Consider the following 5,107-nt stretch of genomic DNA (forward strand, 5'->3'; position numbering starts at 1 on the left):
AATTTAAAAAAAAATTAAAACAAAAACACCTACTACTTCCCAGTATCTTTGGCTGAGTCCATTTCTAAGTCTAACCTAAGAACCACTTAGTCATGAATCTATTTCATTCTTTATGTATATTCACTACCTATGTGATCTCGTGCAATCCACTGGCTTTAAATAGCAGTTGATAGTGTATCTCCAACTCCACCTCTCCCCTTAGAATCCATACTTATATACTTTATGCCTATTTAATACTTCTGAATAGCTAATGATATTTTCAACTTAACATAATCATTACTGATTTTGGATCTCCCTGTTCAGATCTGCTCCACATGCCTTGCGAGGAGACCTCATAAAAGGACCAGTGGAGGAGAACCAAGCCCCCAGAGACCGCAGAGCTGGTGCACATCTTCTCTTCTCCCCTAGATTCTCTTTTGCTAGACATTAGCCTAGTTCACTCCTTCTGCACCTCACTTGTGTTTTTGTTGAGTCATCACCTCCTCAGAGAGGCCTTTCCAGACCATTCTATCTAAAAGGAAAACGAAAGCAAAAGGACAACAAAGAGCCCTAATCCTCTGTCCTCTCACCCTACTCCATTTTTTTCATTGCACATATCCCTACCTGATATTTTATGAGATTATATGTTTGCATGTTGTTTATTTTTTATTATTTGCCTCCCCTGAGAGGGTATGGACTCCATGAGGGAAGAAACTCATGTTTACTACTATTTTTTCCAGTATTGGAACAGTGCCTGGCACATACTGATGGATTGTGTGAATGAGTGGTGTGGCTCAGTCGAAACACAGAGTAAGTGAAGAGCAACAGTGAGAAACAGGCCTAATTGGTAGAAAGATCGCAACTCTGACAGCAGAGAAGTACTGCACACTGTTGGTCCTCTGGCCACCCTGCCTCCACTTTCTATCTGGCACCTGTCCCCTGGCCTTTGTGTGCTTTGTTTCTATTGGTTTCCACCTGAAACCTTTTGCTGAGGACCTTTTTATATTAGCTGCTTTGACCCTTTGGCCAAGAGCCCAGAAATTCTGGGAGTTTCTGTCCCTTCTAGGGTGGCTTATAGCCAAGAACTGGCAAGGAATATAAAGCCAACCCAACTCCTGTGCCTCTAGGTGGAATAAATTTCAAGGCTTAATGTATATTTCAGAGCTCCTATGAGATCTGGTTGGTACTAAGATGTCACCTGAAATCATGCCTTTGCTTGGATCTTTCCCCTTCTCTGTCCTGGTTCCTACACTTCACTACCCATTGCTCCAGGGAGCTTCTCATTAGGCAATCACCTGCACCTGAAACCTCTTCCTACAGCCCAGTCTAAGTAAAGGGTCTCCCTGTATCAACCATGGAAAGTCATCTGTAGCCTCCACATGGAAAAATGATAATGGCAAGGATTTATTGGATGCTAAATGCTCAGCCCTATGCTGAGAGCTGTATGTGCATGGTCTCTTATAATGCTTACAACCCTATCATTATCCCACTTTAGTGTGTCAAGTATTTGTGTTTAATACGTTTATTCAAACAGTAGTGTAAAAGATTATTAAATGGAGGCATAGAGACCAGTGAGGAGGCCACTGTAATAATGTTAGGCAAGAGATAATAAGGATCAGAATTGTATCACCATCCATAGAAACAGCAAGGCAGTGACCACAATCTAAAGGAACAAAATTTGAGATCGTCCCTGCCCATAAATAGAGAGTCCCTCAAATTCTCCAAGCTTTAGTTTCTCAATTGTAAAGGAATAGGTTTGGAAAAGTGTTTTCTCAAGAGATTCTTCCCTTGAGGGCCCGGCAGAATGGCTCCCGCCAAGAAGGGTGGCAAGAAGAAGAAGGGCCGTTCTGCCATCAACGAGGTAGTGACCAGAGAATACACCATCAACATTCACAAACGTATCCATGGAGTGGGTTTCAAGAAGCGTCCCCCTGGGGCACTCAAAGAGATCCAGAAATTTGCCATGAAGGAGATGGGAACTCCAGATGTGCACATTGACACCAGCCTCAACAAAGCTGTCTGGGTCAAAGGAATAAGGAATGTTCCATACCGTATCCGTGTGTGGTTGTCCAGAAAACGTAACAAGGATGAAGATTCACCAAACAAGCTCTACAAGGCTGGTTACCTACGTACCTGTCATCACTTTCAAAAATCTATAGACTGTTAATGTAGATGAGAGCTAATCGCTGATTGTCAAATGTATAAAACTGCAAAAAAAAAAAAAAAAAAAAAAGAGAGAGAGAGAGAGAGAGAGAAATTCTTCCCTTCAGAAATCCTGGAAGAAGACTGGACTTGAAGTCTTCGGAAGTGAACTGAAATTTCCTAGGACTCCTCCCAGCAGGGCACAATGGAAGGAATATGGACTATAGCAGGTCGTGCTCAAGTTAAGATTAGTGCTTAGATTCTTTTCAGCTATTTGACTCGAGATAACTTACTTAAATTTGTTGAGCTTCAGAGTACCTTTCCGCAAAATAGGAATAATATATTCCTTACAGGGTTGCTGTAAGGCTTAGAATTCCATGTAAAATACTCCCAGGGTGCCTGGCAAACTCTTAGGAGAGTTGCTTGATTTGTAGCAGCTTTACCCCATCTTCATCAAATCCGGTTTCCTTGGGGTAGCCCGGGGGCTCAGCGGTTTAGCACCGCCTTCAGCCCAGGGCCTGATCCTGGAGACCTGGGATCGAGGCCCACGTCAGGCTTCCTGTGTGGAGCCTGCTTCTGCCTGTGTGTGTGTGTGTGTGTGTGTGTGCGTGTGTGTGTCTCATGAATAAATAGATAAAATCTTAAAAAAAGAAAAGAAAATCTGGTTTCCTCTAGCTCAAAAATGTTTAATAAATGCCCTTTTTATATTTTGGTCTTTTGTTTAATTACAAGTGTTAAAACAATTTTTTTTTCTCTGTAACTGGAAGGCTGTATATCTCCCACTTCCTTCATCCACCCATTTTGCCCATCTTGAAAATATACTATTTAAAACTATGCAGTCCTTTTACATTCCTTTCAGGAACTATTTGGGTCATGTTACCATTTGAAAAGTCCAGGAAAACTAGAAAAGCTTAGGTTGTCAAGCTTAGAAGTCTAAATGGTTACAGAACTTCACTTGCTAATTCATAAGATGATACGTTTATCTGTCATTTCTTCATTTGTCATTTGTGTGGAAATCTATCCAACAACTTAGAAATATTTAATACTCATCACACCCAATGAATATATAATTTATCTTTCTTTTTTTGAAATAATTTATCTTTCAAATAAAAATATTTGTTATATTTTAAAGTCTTCTAATTGAAATCAGATATAAATAATAAAAATATTCATTATAGAGCAATACATTTTAAAAGTCCTCTTAAAGGTACATACACATTAGTATTTATTTCTAGGCCTCAAAAAGGTATGAGAAAATGCTCAATAATATACTTTTAAAAACTGTGCCCCTTTATATTGATTTGGAAGAATCATCCTCAGTTATGTGAGAGATTATCAGATGGGCAAAAACCAAAGCCGCAGATGATGACAAATAGTTTCACTAAATAAAGGCCAGGCTTAAATATATAAAAGAAGAAGCTTGGTATAAATGGGTATCTTGCCTCAAAATACCTCTCAACCCATTATTAAGTCTTTATTGAGTCTGCACTTCATTTAATAATATATTTAGTTTTAGGTAAAACCACTTTTATCCTACTAAGATGAAAAAATCAAGTGGGAAGAATAATGCTTTGAGTCATAACATTTATTAAGTATCACCATAAAATCAACAATTCTATCAAATATTACCAAATGCTTTCTATTTGCCAAAATTAAATACATTATATGGGGGATCCCTGGGTGGCGCAGCGGTTTAGTGCCTGCCTTTGGCCCAGGGCATGATCCTGGAGACCCGGGATCGAAACCCACATCGGGCTCCCGGTGCATGGAGCCTGCTTCTCCCTCTGCCTGTGTCTCTGCCTCTCTCTCTCTCTCTCTCTCTCTCTGTGTGTGACTATCATAAATAAATAAAAATTAAAAAAAAAAAAAGATTCTTTTGGGATCCCTGGGTGGCGCAGCGGTTTGGCGCCTGCCTTTGGCCCAGGGCGCGATCCTGGAGACCCGGGATCGAATCCCACGTCAGGCTCCCGGTGCATGGAGCCTGCTTCTCCCTCTGCCTGTGTCTCTGCCTCTCTCTCTCTCTCTCTGTGACTATCATAAATAAATAAAAATTTAAAAAAAAAGATATTTAAATACATTATATGAATTAATTCCTTTGCTTCTCACCACAGTCCTACAAAGCAGTTATAATTATCCTCATTTTATAGATGAGGAAAATCAGACTCAAAACATTTAAATTGCCCAAAACCCACTGAGCAATAAAGGATAGAATTAAAATTTGAACTCAAGATATCTGACTTTATGCTAAAAACGAGTAAGATTTAAAAAATACTGTATTGCTGAGTGTATTTTTTCTTTCCAAGTAGCAGCAACCGTAACATGCTTTAATAGTTTCCTCAAATGCTAGGGATATCATCTGGTGCATGTGAATGACAGTTTAACAAGTAGAGAATCCGCATATCTTCCAGGTGATAAACTCAACACCTCAGTAAAGGAAATTTTCTATTAGAGAGACTTGAAAGCACCCAGAAGTTCTAGACAGGCACACCATCTTGGTTTTCAAAGTATGGAAGACCATAGATTTGTTCCAAAACACTATTACTCAACATGTTTTGGAAACCTCTTTGGGAACTGCCTTTAGGACTAGTTTCTAAGTTGCAAAATAAAATCATCACTGTTCTTTTTGTTCCCTCTCTCTTAAATCCGAAGAATGTCACAAGGATTCAGCATCCGTGTTACCTATATGACTTCACTCCAAATTAAATTCTGCTCTTGAGAACCAATTTTTACCATCACTACAGATAATTGAAAGAATGTATACCAAGTCCTGGGTGGAATTTCCACAATCTTCTCAGGAAAATCAGTGACTATTAAACTGAAATAAAAACCACTATTTGGGATGCATAGGATACCTGATGACATTGTAAATACCTTATTTTTTTTTTTCCCAGTCCAATCTTGACAGCCTTAGTGTGAAGAAATTTTGAGATCCAATCAGTGAGGAGCTGAAAGACAAAGTGAGAGTGTGAGGAAGGGAACATAGGAC

The 5,107-nt window shown here is 39.4% G+C and overlaps 1 pseudogene; it reads left to right on the forward strand.

Annotated features, from left to right (window-relative positions):
• The first annotated feature begins 1,780 nt into the window (after positions 1 to 1,780).
• LOC121492031 lies at positions 1,781 to 2,162 on the forward strand (annotated as a pseudogene).
• The last annotated feature ends 2,945 nt before the right edge of the window (positions 2,163 to 5,107 follow it).

This window comes from Vulpes lagopus, chromosome 5, assembly GCF_018345385.1.
Source record: "Vulpes lagopus strain Blue_001 chromosome 5, ASM1834538v1, whole genome shotgun sequence".
NCBI lineage: Eukaryota > Metazoa > Chordata > Mammalia > Carnivora > Canidae > Vulpes > Vulpes lagopus.